Raw genomic sequence first — 17,773 nt, forward strand, 5'->3', positions numbered from 1 at the left:
GAGCAAGAGAAGAGAAGAGAAGAGAAGAGAAGAGAAGAGAAGAGAAGAGAAGAGAAGAGAAGAGAAGAGAAAAAGACAGAGAGCTTCTCCACCCCGGTCCCTCACCCTCACACATTCACTCCCTCACACTCTCACACTCCCTCTCTCAAGCATAAGCTCGAGAAGAAGAAGAAGAAGAAGAAGAAGAAGAAGAAGAAGAAGAAGAAGAAGAAGAGGAGGAGGAGGAGGAGGAGGAGGAGGAGGAGGAGAGCCACTTTTGGCCACACACAAGAATGATCTTTTCATTCACTTTTCAACTTTATATATAAAACCCTAAATCCCTTTTTGGGCAGTCATCCCCTTATCCCCTTTTTTACATGGCCGGTCATGGCCTAGGCCCTTTTTCCCATTGTCCTCCTATCTTCCTAGCTTCCGTCCTACAGGCCATCTACCTTTACAAATTTCACGAATGAGAGCCCGCACTCTTAAAATAAATCATGGCGTGCCTTGCGCTTTTTTACAAAAGTATAGACTTGCACTTTTTCTTGTGCTCCTTTTTCCTTGATTTAGGACTTTTCTGCACTTCTTGTGTTTCCAAATTCTTCTTGGCATGCCTTCATCTTCTGTTCACTTTTGCCTTGGCCTTATCTTCTACTTTAGATTTTTCAGCTTTTCTGCCTTGTTCATTTGAGGGTTAACATTACCCCCCTCCTAGATGAGTGCTAGTCCCATGGCACTCACCATTGTAGGTAGCAGGCTTTAGCATGCATCGAAGACGTGGGTGGCAGGGACGTCTATGGTTGCCTTGGAGGGGTTCTGGTGGTGGGGCGGATGAAGGTCGGTGGGGCCACGTTGTTGGCATGGGTGCATGGTGGTAGGGTGGTTGGAGTTGGGGGTAGGGTTGTTCGTTGTTGGGAATTGTGCTGGGGGTTGGCACAGGTGGTGATTTGTGGGGATTCTTCATAGGATGATTCTTTGGTGGGCTTGTATGATGGGAATGGTCAAGAGGTTGGAATTGTCTGATGATGAAGAGCCGATGACACTTTTGATGGAGTCTTCAGTACCTACGATTGAAAACCTCGCATATGTGGTCTCTCCTTGGGGTTAATGCTTGTCTTTTATCATGCACAAGACATAGTTTGATTAGTTTGGGAGACAAGTGGAACTCTAAGCAAGCTGAGAGTAATGTCCTTCACTTGAGGACCCAAGTTGTGTATATGTTGTGGTTCAGATATTATGTGTGTGCCTGTGCATACAGAGATATTATGTAGTTAGAAGACTGCTGGTTTGGTGCCTCATAGCAATGTGTGGATGAACTAAGGGTTTAGTCGGGTGGACAAAGTTATGCCTCTTAAGGAACAATACACATGAAGGTGTTTGAGACTGTATTTGTGATGTGACAATACAATGGAGCATGATTGAGCCCATTGACACCTTACTTTTGGTAGTTGGTAGCTACTTGTACTATTGGACGAGTGTGAGGTACTTTCTATGGCCATTTGTATGTTGATTTGGGCCATGCGGCATGGGAGATCGGTAAGGGTGATTTTTGCTTTCAGCAATGAGGCTTCTGTCATGGCTCTTTGTGAGGTTGGTGGTCCTGCGGTGACTTGGATGAGCACTTTCATACGAAGAGCTGTGTCATCGTGCATCCACTTGATACTTCGTGAGAGTATATGCAAGTCACATGCATCATTTATAATGAATAGATGCAATGCAAAAAGATATTACTTTATCTAAATCCTATGGTGTTGAGATTGCGATGCATATCACCGGTGTTTGTTAAAGACGTGATATATATTAGTAGTAGGCAAGGAAAGTTTGTATAATTGGGGAGCTTGCCCCTTTAATCATTTAATGACAAAAAGTTGCAACCAAAGAGCATTTGGTAAGAATTTTGTACAAAATAGGGGCTATTCTATTTGTATGAAGTGGGGTGAGTCCGGGTGATGAGGTGACAGGGGCGTTGCTCGTGAGGAGATCCTATTAGGCCGGGCCAGGGAGATATTGGCTAGGACCCAAATGGCGTAGTCCCTGGTTGCTGCCATTCCAAGAATGCTTTTAAATAATTCATCAAATTTCCTCTTGTTTTGAGCTTCCTTCTCTTCCTTTGAGCACTTCATGCCCGAACATCTGGTGAGGGCCTATGATTCCAGGGTTGCCACCCCCCGGGCATTCCCTTGAGCCTTCGTCCTCTTGGCCTGGGGAGTTTTCGACCTGAATCTTGGGCGGTGTCGCTTGGAGCCTCTTTTTGGTGCATACCTCTTGAGGGTAGGCACATAGCGCTGTGATGGAGGAGCTCGTGCCATGTGCTCCCTTCGATGGTGGAGAGCTTCCTTGTAGGCGCGCTGCACTGTGTGCTCCATGACAACTAATGTGGGGGAACCTGCAATTAGTGAACCAAGGGCTAGGCCCTAAGGTAGGATCAAATTATTCACATGGAAGGGATTGAAGAGTGGATTATCAAGTGCATATGACAATGAGGGGTGAGGTAAGGTATGCAGTAGTCATTGTAGAGGGACGGCCCTTGTGATGATGTTAGTCTTGCCTCGACTGCGGGGCATATTCTAGCCAGTAGCAGATCTTTTCTCACTCTCAATTGCATGGATTGGTTGTGATGGAATGGGGCAAGTGTTGTCCCTAGAAGGATGAACGGGAAAAGCCTATAGAATGGGACGGTGCCCCATGTACACCCTCAGAGATGTTGTTTAGGGCTTCCTATGGCGGCCATGAATGAGGACTACATACCCTCCACTTGGAGGCTGGAGTGGTCCCACAACTTCTAGGCGTGTGGTGAGAAGAGGACCCTAGGGGCTCAACCTGTCAAACCCAAGTGCTTGACTATCATTGCTTGTGTGTGTTGGTACTATCTACGCATAGTCTCAAAACTCAGTGTTTATTTATGTACATGTTTATTAATCCACGTCACTTCGTGAGGATAAAAACCAATTGTAGAACTCAGGATTGTACTAGAGTGTGGCACACACATCCAGTACTCGTGGGAGCCTACTTAATAACAACAGGTATTTTGCAACATCGAGTAGCATGGTACCTTGTCTAAGTCTACTCACAACATGTAGCTCCTCCTCAGTGAGAACCTTATCAGCCAGAGAGTTCTCTTGGCTAGTTCTGGCTAAGTCCATATCCCAAATAGCAGTTAGTACTTAGAAGGAAGTTGGCGCCACATAGGTTGGATCTCTTTGAGACTGCCATTTGGCTGATCCTTCTTCTGAGACAACCCGTCATAATGGGCTCCATTGTGGCCATTGTAATGTGGTTTTCAAACCAATATTCTTCAAATTGACTTCGACCCTTTGATTTTTGCTTAAGTTGCTCTATCTCTAAGAGTTTTGGTTGGAAAAGCACTTCGTTGAATGTCACAGTTAAGCATAGTTCATTGGCCTTCTTATCAGAGACGAGTTGCGTGTGTTCATATAGGAGCTTGTCATAGTGCTCATTAAGATATTCCTGCTCTTCCCATGATAAAGGAAATGGCAAGTATTCCTCAAGTTGCTCCTTAGGGAATGCACCCATGTTTGCAAGGACGTAGACACGTGTGAATAATTTGAGTTTAGCATCCAACTCAGTCAAGCACTCTGTGACACTTCTATGTTCTATGAATGCTTTCTTGGTAGCCATGTCTTGCAAGGTTCTAGGGGTTTCTCTAGGCTTTAGCATAGCTGGGAGATCAGGTCTAGATGAGCAAGTTTGGTCAATGCTAGGATTGCTTATGTCCTCAAGGTTTTCATGTTTCTCTTGAGGCTTTGCTACTATTGTGTCATGGTTTCCCTTGGATGTGACTAGTGTAGTTTTGTCAACCTGTTGTGACATTGTTGTATCCACTCTTGACTGGTCAATGTAAGTTCTCTTATCGTTGGATTGAGTGTTGCAAGCAACCATTGATGGTAATGGTTGCTTTGACTTATTAGAACATACAGATGTGTCTGAGGTCTCACTGCTATTAGGATAGATTGTCATGGGTTCCTTAGTGAGTGAACTCGATGATTTATTTCCAAGCCCTTCCATGCTCTTGGTCTCTGTCTTCTTGGTGTCCCCAACCACTTGTAACAGCCATTGTTTTTGTTGTTTTTCCCTCTTTTTCTTGGTCAATGAAGGTGTATCCCTTAAAGACTTAGGACCCTGAACTAGGTCATCTATTGATATGCTTGGTTGGGCCTCAGCTTTCACTTTCTCCGATGTGTCCTCATGGGACATAGCTATGACTTGTTGGACAACCTTGCTAGGTTGATTGGTCAGATGCGCCATCCCCTTGGCCAGATCTTTGAGAGGTTTCTCCTCAAGCCTAGGCTTGAGGTGCTTTGACAATGCTCGAGGTGTCAAGGATGTTGATTGCGACACCTCTTTCATGGTTGAATTGCTAAGGGCATGTTCCGCAAGAGGCATCGTCACGGCCAAAGGCTGTGACCGTTATGATTCCTTATTGGAAGTAGTAGCAGCTAGTTTAGTGGACCGGCTACTATTAGTCGATTGTGGTGTTAAGTCCTTAAGCAAATTAGAAGTGGCCATGTCTTTTGTTGCCCTTTGTGCATTTGCTTGTGCATATCAAGCATGAGTTGAGCTAGTCACACTAGGTTGTACATGCATATCCTTAAGCTGAGAGTTAAGGGTGGTGTCATGTCCCACCTCTTGGACATTTGGAAGCTTAGATGGTGATAGAGATTGGGATTGAGCAGCTACACTAGACTACTCGTGTTGTGCTTCTTGTGTCCATTTAGGGAAAGAGGGTGTAGGAGACTTGGGACTCCTAGGTGGACTTGGCACTGGCTGGGAGATTTGCTCATGGCTGTTAGATGATTCAGCTAATTGCTTTGTTGAGCAATCAACCTTGCCATGGGCAATGTTGCGCCCAAGACACTCGTTATCCTTTTGGAAAATCGAAGGCTTCTTGGTCACTAGTGACCTTTGTGTACACTTGACAGGTACATATAATATGCACTTGCTAAGAACGCTAGGCTAAGGATCTACCCTTCGAATAGTCTCCTTTGGTTTCTTGATTTCAATCGTGAGGGGTTCGGTTACTCTAATATTTTTGACTCGAGACTTGGTTTTTCATTTTGATTTCCTCTTGCACTTTTTTTCTCTTGACACGTCCTAGCCTTTGGCTGATAAAGGTGGTTTAACAGGGTTTTTTGGTACCCAAATCCATAGGTTACCTGTGTAATACCCTTGAGCATGTATCTTGGCATTTTGCTGGCTCTCCATCGATACCTTCATCTATAAGGCTTGGGCTTCTTTTGGGGTCTTCTACGATATTCATAAGTCCAAAGCCCAGTCCTTGACATTGTCTCATGACCTTCTTGTTTTTCAAGCATGGCCTTGCTCATCAGTTTTCTTTGTTCAACATGCACTTGTATCAACTCTTTCAACAAGTCCTTGCTCTCATCACCAGGCTTGCTTGGTATGTCAGAACATTCCTTGTCTTTCCCTCGAGGCTTGATGAGGTTACCTTTACTAAAGGTTGTGATTATCCTCACACCTAGTAGTGTCAAGTGTATCCTCTGTGCTACGTAATCAACCTCACACTTTGTTGCCCTTTTGAAGGGTCGTCCTAGCCTGAGGGTTTCCTTTCGACAACTAGCACTATTTGGAGGAACATGGAATAGGATAGGCAAGCTTTCAGTTTCATCAATAGTTACAAGGATTTTGCACTTTCCTATGAGTGCTTCTGGGTGTCCCCCGTATGGACTAAGAGTTGCATTAGTTGGTGTGAGCTCTGGTTGGCCTAGCAGATTCCATGCTTCATAGGTCAAGATATTAAAATCTGCCCCTTCATCATCGATGAGAGCATCGACACTATGCTCTCTTCTTGCGGTGAGTTTGAAGCAGGCGGCACTATGTCTTCATCTTCTGGGTCGTGACTTGTAAATTTAAGCCTTCTGACGAATGCCCTTGAGTCCCCAACTACACAGCTAGATTTTGGTTCTCTAGTGATATCTTGGGTCATTTGTGCAGTGCCGTTCAAGGTGCATCTATCTTCAGGACTATCGTGTCTAGTCATCCTCGCAATTGTAGCTTGAGGTTGTTGCATTCTGCTTTGACTAGATGCAGCCCAAATGCAACCTACACATGTTTTTGTGGTATGGCCTTTTTGCCCTTGTTGGCTAGATTGGCCCATTGAGTTCTAGGGTTTCTTGCTGTGTCGTCTTGCTTGTTTTAGGTTTGTTTTGGGGTCTATGATTCCATTGGCTATCGTTATGACGCTAACTCTCTCAACACCCTACTCAGGCTGCTAAGTAGCTCTGTCTTGCAAATTCGCCTATTCCTTGCGCCATAATCGAGTTTTGGGCATCGGGATGGCTCATCAAGGTTTGCGAGGTTGAGGTCTAGTTGGGTATAGTGCAAATTTCCAAAAAATTTGCAAAAAATTGACTCAACCCAACTCGTCTTAATTGCAGGGGCCAAGTGGTGGACTCGGATGAGCCGAGGGCTGAATGGGAATAGTGGCCGAATTTGTGGCTTGGACGGCCAAATGAACGTGGCCGAGGGCCGAGTTAGGTCAGTGGGCGAGTCAAAAAGGGTCTAGTGAAAATGGCCGAGTGGTTTGGGCCGGCCGAGGGCCAAATCCAAACCAGACCGAATGGTATGTTCGGACTGGGTCGAGGCGCGAGACAGTGGTAGCGCCGAGGGCGATTTCATTAGATCTAACGATCCCAGCAACAATCGCAAGGCACACAAACTTCCAGATCACAACAAGGACGTAGGAGGAAGGGTTTGATATACCTAGGGCATGAGATGGCAAGATTGATTCGAATCACCAATGGAAGCTCCCTCTCTCTCTCTCTCTCTCTCTCTCAATGCTAGGGTGGAAAATGAGCTCTTCTATGTTCTCCTAGCCCTTAAACCCCTTCCTAGGCAAGGTCTTGCTATCCCCAATCACTCACTTGCTGACATTAATAATTTCAACCACTCTTTTTTCCTGTTTACCATGAATTGTGCCCTGTTTTGCCATGTTATGACAGCAGAAACCGTAATGCTTGTTTTTCTCTGTTTTCTTTGTTTTTTCCTATCCTAATGCATCCAAATCACAAAAAAACTACCTACACTATTCCAACATGATTTTCCGATTCCAAAAAACCAAAAACCTACTTGCTAAGGAGATCGAGTACCTCTTCAAACTCCCTCACCTCCTACCTATCCACCTCAAGCACCGGTTTGGGGAAAGTCCTATTTCAATGCTCGATTCGAAGCGTGCAAGTGCTCAAGGCTTGAATCCGTTGGTCCCGAAAATGGAACCAAGATGTAGAGGCAACCAATCGCCAAGACCCATGGACCGTGGTGCCAATCCACAATGCAGGTGATCAAGATATCAAACAAAGAAAGGATTCAAATACAACTAACACTAAACTAGACCTATTGTAATACTCTAAATAATCATTGTAAATTGGAAATCCTTTATTGGATAGTAGAGATACTATCTCAAGTCAAGCACTTGATCTCAACATTATTGGGATGTAGCCTAGCCACTTTGTATAATTCAAATAATCTTTACAACACTACAAGATAAATATCTAAACCTTTTGAAAGACATTAATTCACTGGAATACACAAGATAGAGAAATTCAAGTATGAGAATGATCTAGAGAATGAAGCACTTCATAATTTATTGATAACTCTATTAGTGGACTACACATTTTAATAATCAAGTGAACCACCTTTAGTCACATTGCCACCATGAAAGTTATAGTTGACCAAGCAACACCATCCATGCCATTCAAAAACTGTCGAGCTAAGGTCTCTCATACTCATTATGGTATGCTACCCCTTCTTTCAAAAAAACAACCAACCATCTGCTTGATGTTCCCTACAACTAAGGACATTGTCGATTCACTGAGTAGACTACCATTGCAATCATAGGTGCCACCAACTTGATGTATCTATGTTCAAAATATATCTTGCTCCAATCATCAATGTTTGTCATATGACTTTGCTTAAAATAGTTTGCTCTTCACAACAACTCCAAACTTAGATAACTCAAGATTACTCCAATAGTACAACTTTGCTATGCATAACTAAGGATAGCCATCACTCCATATAACAAAATAGATAGGGTTAGTCAATCTTTTGCTCCCCTCTCTTTCATCAACAAGCTCCACTACCACTACTCTTTCACTACTCCACATGATGCTTTCCAACAACATGGTTTTCCCTCCCTTCCAATCCAGCACGCTTGCCGTTATGCCATGGAAATTCATAATAGCTATAGTTATCAGCTCTCTCTCTCCCACCATCCGTGGTCACATGTTGCACTCGATTTCCCCCCAAAATGATGTAGACTGCCCTCTCCACAAGTTATAGTACTATCTCTCGATAACAACACAATTATCTCTAAACATATGAGCTATATGTTAGCACTATAATTACACAAGTAGCACACCAAAATGTCAGTCAGGTTCTCTACATCCATACACACTGACAATCTATCTCTCCAATCACCAATCAAACCTAGCATCTCCATATCAATTACGCCACCTCAAGGATGGTTGTAGTCCTTCCTAGTGTTTCTTCGCTAAACCTTGAATGTTGTAGTCCTTCCTAATGTTTCTTTGCAACCCTCAGATGTCACAACCCCCCCTTCCCCCCCAAATCCTCAAAATATTCCATCAAAAAACAACATCACCCCTTCGAAAAAATAGCCTTATAAGACTATTATTCCCTTATATATCTTCTTCTTTCTTTTACTTTCTCACTAGCACTATTTCTTTAGAAAAAATCTAAAGAAATCAATCATAAAAATGATTTTGTTAGGAAAAGATAATAGATATAAAAACTATATTCCTTCTCTCAAAGACTCGTTGAGCCTTGAATACATCCTTCTCACATTCTTACACCATCCGAACCTCAAAATGCTACAGTATGTCTTCATCACAATCTCTAGTAAAAATTTCCATGTCCAACACCCTTGAATGTCATTGGCACTCTATCCTCTACATCTTGAAGTTAAACCTAATGTCCATTATGCCCTAAGAAAAGTTTTTATTTTCTACTTGTGAGTGTAGTCATGAAACATAATTGTAATGTCCCAAAGAATTTATTGCCTAAATTTTTCATGCAGTGGACAATAATCCATATGATCCACCCCCTCCGAACATGCACATCCTTGGATATGCCACACTATGTAGCACACCAAGATTAAACACCCATATGTTAGTTATCCATTAAACACCAATATTTTCTTCACCCAAATGAGCATCTACATAACGATCTTCCCACCAAGATCATAAATCCAAATCATGAGCATCCTCAGAAACACATAGCTGTTGGAAGAGAGGGAGAGAGATAGAGTGGAGCGAAAGATGAGTCTCAGCTCATTGTTGTTATTCTTCCATTATTCTTCCATCATAATAACTGAAAGAGACTTACACACATAGGTATGACTAACCAAGACTAACTGTGTTTAAGTCACTGACTACACCAAATTATTGAATGTCACACACATGTACAGCTATATCCAGCTAATTTCGATCACATACATAAAGATAGACTGATTGAAGAGTAACGGGAGCTTGATATTCTAACACTCCCCCTCAAGCGCAGACCATCTGATAAACTCCAAGTAGTTGTTTGAAGTATATGAACTTTTCTTTACCAAGAGACTTGGTAAATATGTCTGCTACTTGGTCTTCAATCTTCACATGAATCAAGTCAATCTGCCCTATAAGAACCATTTCTCTGATGAAATGGTAGTGAACCTCAATATTTTTGGATGTAGCATGGTAGACAGGATTGCTAGCCAACATAACACTGTTGAGGTTATCACAATGCAATCCCCACTTTGCTTTCTAGCTGTATTCCCAAGTCTTTCAGCAGTTTCATTAACCAAACTACTTCACAAGCCACTAAGGTAGCTCCTTTGTACTCAACTTCTATACTAGACAATGTAACAATAGGCTGTTTCTTACTCTGTCAATTGATAATCCAAATGCATAACTACTGGTTGACCTCTTGTCATAGGCACAACTAGCCCAATCAGCATCAGTAAACCCTGTCAAGTCAAGGGATTTTCCATATGCATAAAACAGCCCATAATCTGTAGTACCCTTTATATATCTCATGATCCTCCTGACTACATCTAAATGTGGTTTGTGAGGCTTTTGCATGAACTAAATAATCAACCACACTGTATAACATAAGTCAGGATGGGTAGTAGTCAAGTATATCAAGCTACCCACCATCTATCGATACATAGTCACATTCTTTATGTCATTTCCAACATCAATTTGCAGCTTGACATTCTGATAGAGGTGTTTCCATAGGCTTGCATTCAACCATACCATACTTCTGTAACATGTCATGAGCATACTGCTTTTGTAGCAGCCATATACCTTGAAGCTAGAGACTACCTCAATCCCAAGAAAATACTTTAGTTCACCAAGGTCTTTGACTCTGAATTCAGCCTGTAAATATGATTTGATTTCAGAAATGCCCTCTTCATCATCTCCAGTGATGATAAGATCATATACATAAACCACTAGAAACACATATTCACGATTTGTCTTCTTCATGAACAGACTGTGATCTGCATCACCCAATCTAAATCCATGTTGTTGTAAATAACTGTTGATTTGAGCATTCCATGCCTTAGGTGCCTGTTTCAGTCCATATAAAGCCTTTTTTAGCTTACATACATGTGTAGGAAAGTCCATGTGAACATAGCCTTCAGGTTGCTCCATATATACTTGCTCAACCAAATCACCATTCAAGAAAGCATTCTTGACGTCCATTTGCCATAATTTCCAGCCTTTGCATGCTACCAAAGTAATGACAGCTCTGACTATTTCCATTTTAGCCACCAAACTAAAATTCTTCTCGTAGTTAAGGGCATATTGCTGTGCATACCCTTTTGCAACTAGGCTGACCTTATAGCATTCTAACAAACCATCTGACTTGCACTTAACCTTGTACATCCATTTGCAGTCAATGGCGACTTTTCCTTCAAGAAAATCAACCAATTCCTCTTTCTCATTTTCAGCCAGGGCTGCATACTCCTCAGCCATGGAAGCATACCCATTATCATCTATAACTACATCATCAAACTTTGTCGATTCTTTGTAACTTGTCACACTAGCCATATATGCATAATGGTGGGCTGAATAACCAGTGTATGTAAACTTATCAACTTGTTTTTTTACTCTCTTAGATGTCCGTCACTGTGGCTCACTCTGAGCTTGCCTCTCATGAGGCGGTACATACGACTCTGCCTTGCTCTAGGCGTCATAATAGACAAAATGCCCAACTCACTATCCAAACTATCACTATTGGATGACTCATAACCTACTGTAAGTGGACATGTCACATCCTCAAGCATATTTTCTTTTCCCTTATCCAATCTCCCCCTCATTGACATATCCGTGTTAGTGGACGTAGGAGTACGACTCCGCAAGCGTCCTGACCAAGGACTTATTGTAGGTGACCCATCACCTGTAGGACCACTCATAGATGTACTCACTATAGATGTATTTTTAGCATTACTAGTGCTGACTGATCCATCAGTAGCCACTAGAACAGGATTACCATACCACGATGCTAGCTCATTAAAAATAACATCTTTGCTAATCAATGTCTCATGTATAGACAATACATAACACTTGTAAGCTTTCCGATCTTGTGCGTAACCAAGGAACACACTCTTGATAGCTTTAGGATCTAATTTCTTCCTCTTTTCAACAAGAACATGCGCATATGCAATGCTGCCAAATACCTTCAAGTGTGAAATATAAGGTTTATGACCATACAACCTCTCATATGGAGTTACATCATGAATCCTTGCTATAGGGGGGTTCTATTTAGCACATAGACATCAGTCACTACTGCTTCAACCCAATAACCATTTGGAAAACTCTTCTCATTTAGCATAACTCTTGCCGATTCCATTAGTACCCTATTTTTCCTTTCTGCTACACCATTTTGTTGTGGTGTGTAGCTGTCTTTTGATCCCATATTTAGCAAGGTACATGTCAAAGTAATTAGAGACATATTCTCCACCTCCATCTAATCTAAGACAGGAAATTTTATAGCTCAACTCATATTCAGCATGCTTCTTGAAGTCCTTGAATGCATCAAACACATCATCCTTATGTTTCAGTATGTAAAGCCAAGTGTACCTCTGTTGAAATCATCAATGAAGGATACATAATAATGAGCACCACCAAATGAAACATTATGAGATGGACCCCATACATCTGAATGTATCAATTGCAAAGGTTATGAGCTATTCCATATATGTCTCATAAATGGAAACCTTGCTTGCTTTCCAAATTGATATGCATCACATACATGTCCAAATTCATGATACTTGAACTTAGGCCATCCAAGCACAATCTCCTTCTGCTGCATAGATTTCAGCTTTTGTACATTCACATGGCCAATCCGCTTATGCCATATCTCAACATCCCATATAGCATGTGCAAACATGGCTACTTTCAATTCTGGAATTGACACATCAAGAGTAAACATTATGCAATCTCTTCAGTCTCTAGCAATCAATTTGCAACCATTGCCATATTCTTCAACAAAGCATCCATGTCTCTTAAATCTCACCTACACATTCTGTTCTGCCATCTGTCCAACTAACAAAATATTATTGGTTATTGTAGGTACATGTAGTACATCATGTAGGCTCTTTTTCTTGCCATCAGGCATCAACAATGGAACAATTCCTATGTGCTGAATGTTATGTTGGGTGTCATCCCTAATACACACATAACCATGTGAACCTGCAACCATCTCATCAAACCATTCTCCATGGGGTGTCATATGATTTGAAGCCCCTAAATCAATGTACCATCTCTCCTCTTTGTTCTACCTAGATGCATTCGTAGACACATGCTACATGGCAAACAATCTGTCAACTTGCTCATGATGAGCACCACTAGAAGATGCATAGTGCCCATGTTGTTTGCCCTTTGCCTTCATATCTCCCTGCTTCTTATAACAATCCTTTGCAATGTGTCCATATCTACCACAGTAATGACAGTCCTTATCTTTGTTTGACTGATCATTTGACTGCCATGAACCAGATCCACCACCTCTACCATGGGGTGATCTCCCCCTGCCTCTAAAGCCGCCAAATCCATGTTGGCCCTGCGTATTTGTGCCATGCCAAGCATTCTGCTGATGTTGTCCATAAGCATTTCAAGTGTCTCCTTGACCTCAAAAAGAGCCATGGCCTCTGTCGCCTCTACCATGCTAGCTAGAGTAAAGAATAGTGTCTCTGCTCTTTGAGATGTACTAGAACCTGTATTCAACCCAAGCTTAACTTCCTCATGTAGTAGCAAAGCAATCAACTTATCCCAATTAGGGGATTTAGCTCTCACATAAATAGACGTATCAAATGCTTTATACTCTTTGCCAAGTCCATTCAATGTCACTGCAATCATATCATCCTCAGACATTGAAGATCCAATGGTGGCAAGCCAATATGTTTTGTTCTTGATCTTTGTAGTGTAGGCCTGAATGCTTATGCCATTCCTAGACATGTTATTGAACTGTTGCTTTAGCTGAATCATTCTTGCATGTATCACATTTCCATAATTCTTCATGAGTATGTCCCATGCATCCTTTGGGGAACTGCATCCAGTAATTTGTATAACCATAGCATTTGATATACATAATGAAAATAGCCCCAAAAACATTAATACATCTCCAGCCCCAAAAACATCTCATTCAGTTGCACTCTATGCACGAGTTGATACATGTCCAACCAGTTAGAATATATTGCATGTATGTTAAGTGAAAATGATAGGTATCCTTCCTGCAGAATAACCAGTCAATACCATGGTATAACCAGCAAAAAATTAGTCCAAACTTTGGACTTTCAGCACTCACAATATCCCAAAAATCATCTACCACTCAAGTGGTATGATCCAAGCATTTGTCAGTAGAAAATAAGCATCACATATACTTCGACCATGTAGGTATATTGTTTCCAAATTCAGGACAACAACTAGTTCACTATTTCCAACCTACAAATAATCTCCAAAATTGAGCATTTAACACTCCAATACCATGCTCAAATGCATGATAATAAGGGCATATACATTGTTAGGATGAAAGCCACCAGTGCCTTGGAATCACATGCTTCTTATTGTAGTAAACACCCAGTCTGCACAGGTCTGTGCTAAATATCTCAAAATCTGTGAGGAATTGGAAAAAACTTTCTTCTACAAAGTTGTAGACCACGTCAAAACGGTCAAGTCTAGCAAGCTGTTTCTCCAAAAACCATTTATGTAGCAAGATATAGCTTGTGCAAAAAAATGGGTTGCAAGCACAGTCTTCTTTGATGATTTTTTCTTCAGATCTAATGTCTTGATGTCAAATGGCCACTGCCAAGCCTCCAGGCTTCAGGTGTTCAAGCTCTGATACCATGTTGGAAGAGAGAGAGAGATAGAGTGGAGCAGAAGATTTGTCTCTGCTCATTGTTGTTGTTCTTCCATTATTCTTCCATCTTACGAATTGAAAGAGACTCACACACATAGGTATGACTATCCAAGACTAACTGTGGTTAAGTCACTGACTACACCGACTTATTAAATTTCACACATGTTATAGCTGTATCCAGCTAATGTTGGTCACACACATAAAGATAAACTGACTGAAGAGTAACGGGGGCTTGATATTCTAACAATAGCAATCCCAAACACTCCCACCCAAATCATAATGCATCGATAGCTCATGACATCCAACTATCATGTAACCCTCTCACAACCAAATCCATTAACTTATTAGTCCCTGCAAGATCAAACGGTAATCCAAAATCCCATTGCAATATCTCGTATCCTACAGCTTCCTCTACATAAATGATTTCCATATTTTCCACATCATCCTACACATTAAAGCATATAACCCTAGTTGCAAGTGTCCACAAGGGAACACACTCCATGACATATATATCTTTATTTGGTACTAGAACATGACTTGCAAATGCATATTCTTTGGCTTGCATGATTGGATCCACCATCTACACAATTAAATACTCTGTCAAAGCATATTTTTATTATTTTGCATCATCTAGTACCATAGCATGTTCCCTCTCTTGCACAAGAGTATCTGCATACTCCACCATCGTATCATCAATAGGCACTTTCTCAGTAACATCAGCAACTAGCTAGTCGACATTATCAACTAAGATATGTATAGCAACCCCTGATACTATTGTATCAGTCAATGCATCTGTGTCCTGAGCATCAACCATGATATAAGACAATATAGAAGAATCCCTAGTCAAAATCTCTACATCATCAGTACTCCTAAGCACTATTTTGCAACTGCAATATCCTTTGTCTCCTCTATTTTTGGCAATGGAAGCTAAAATAATCCAATAGAAAAGTCATGATTTTGCATTAAAAACTTGGCTTTATGAGCAAAATTAATTTCCTCCCATGCTATAAGAGCACGCTTGTAATCTTCCTAGGTCGATCCATGTATATAATCACTATACATTGCAAATCCTTTCTTGGAAAGCACAGACACTATCTCAAGTCAACCGCTTGAACTCAACCTTATTAGGATGTAGCCATGCCACTTTATACAATTCAAATAATATTTATAGCACTAGAAAATAAATATCTAAACCTCAAAAGACATTAATTCACTAGAATATAAGTGATAGAGAAATTCAAGTATGACAACAACCTAGAAGAGGAAGCTCTTCATAATCTATTGATAACTCTATTAGTGGCCTCCACCTTTTAATAATTAGGCCAACCACCTTTAGGCACACTACCACCATGAAAGTTGTAGTTGACTAAGCAACATCACCTACCTCACTCAAAAACTCTCAAGCTAAGGTCTCTCATACTCATTATGGTATGTTACCCCTTCTTCCAAGAAAATAACCAACCATTTGCTTGATATTCCCTACAAGTGAGGACATTACCACTTCACTGAGTATACTACCACTACAATCATAGGCACCACCAATTTGATGTATCTATGTTCAAAGTATATCTTGATCCAATCATCAATGTATATCATATGACTTCAGTGACAGTTTTCTTTTCCCAACAACTCCAAACTTGGCCAGCTCAAGGTAACTGCAATACTACAACTCCAGTATACATAACCAAGGATAGCCATCACTCCATGTAACACAATTAATAGGGTTTATCAACCTTTTGATCCCCTCTCTTTTGTCAACAAACTCCACTACCACTACTACTGTTGTTGCTCCTCATGATGCTTTGTAGCAACATAGTTTTCGCTCCCTTATAATCAAGACTACTTGCCTTCATCTTAGGTCCATAGATAATAGCTATAGCTATCATCCCTCTATCTTCCATCCCTAGCCACAACTTGCACTAGCTTCCCCTTAGAACAACATAGACTAGCCTCTCCACAAATTGTAGTACTACCTCTTGATAACAACATGATTCTCTCTAAACACAACACCTAGTTTGTGCAAGGATCAAGGAGAATCCAAAAGTGATGGCCTAAAGATACATTGATAACATCCAACATGCAAAATTCAAAGGCTAGAGTAGAAAGTGCTCATCAAGAGAGAAAAAAAACAAAAATAACATGAAGATGTTGGGCACTCTACAAAAATCAGGAATTAAAATCAATACTGAGAAGGTTCAAATAGTTTTTTATAAAATCATTCTCAAGAACCCTTGTGTACAAATTGTAAATTAATGCAATTTAAGGGTGTGCAAGTAGAGTGAGCTAGGATATCTAGATAGGCCACAAGACTCTACAAACAAGCATAAAGAGATCACATGTGGTGGGAACCCCTGAAAGATAGACCTAGCCCAAATCTTAAATCAAAGGTCACATAGATATGGCAAGAAAAACCTTATTGTAACTATTCCATTAACTAATGCAAAGCAGACTTATCTCTTTTCTTTTTCACAGTCTCATTGTTTTCTCTGTGTGGCCATCTCTTGCGTGCATGCAAGATCTCAGAGAGATATGGAAAGTCTTGTGAGAGCTTCTGAGCTTGCTCTTGGTTGCTGTAAGAAAACTCCATTGCTTCCCCTCACCTTCTTATTATCTTCCCAATTTGAGAGGTGGAAGAGTAGAGACTTTGTTGTTGCAAAGACCAAGAGCAAGAGGAGGCTTGGAAGAGAAAGTGAGAGAGAGAGAGAAGAGGCATACTTGCATCAACTTTGAGGAACAAGCAACATAAATTGACTCTTTGTGTATGAAGGATGACAAAGCAAGAAGTGTGGGGCTTGTGGTAGCATGCATCGGTGGAGTCGTCTTGGAACTTGGGAGCTCTCAACAGATATCTAGACTACATGTGGTGAGTTCCCCTACATCGACTATTTTTCCTTGGTTGTCTTCTTGCTTGACAAGTTGTGGATTATCATTCACAATAAGCTAAGTGAGCAAGATGAGGTGGTAGAAAACCTCATGGGATAAGAGATTATGAGTAGACTTGGCTTGAGGAAGTGCATGACTGATATGCATCTTTTCGTCTAGATCTGGCAAGTAGGCAAAGTGAACCTACATTCTGGTTCCATTGCTAGGGCACGATGAAATCTCTAATGAAAAATCTCTAACCATAAAGGATGAGAGGAATATGGTAAATCTGAGTGAGATGGGCTTTCTCCTCATGACATAGATTCGATGCAAAAACCTCATGCATCGTAGGACGGACGGGTTGGTGGAAAGGAACCAATCTGTGGAATGCGTATGCGTTTTTTATTTTCATACAACACTCTTGGATTTTTGGAAATTTGTTAAATTAAGAAAAAATAAAATTTGATTCCAAAAAATTTAGAAAAAAACCAAAAACACAAACTACTCTCGCTTGCTTGTAACCGCCATATCCTAG

The sequence above is a fragment of the Lygodium microphyllum genome, chromosome 3, assembly GCF_053477565.2.
Source record: "Lygodium microphyllum isolate KBCC chromosome 3, Lygodium_microphyllum_v1.1.10, whole genome shotgun sequence".
In the NCBI taxonomy this organism is placed as follows: domain Eukaryota; kingdom Viridiplantae; phylum Streptophyta; class Polypodiopsida; order Schizaeales; family Lygodiaceae; genus Lygodium; species Lygodium microphyllum.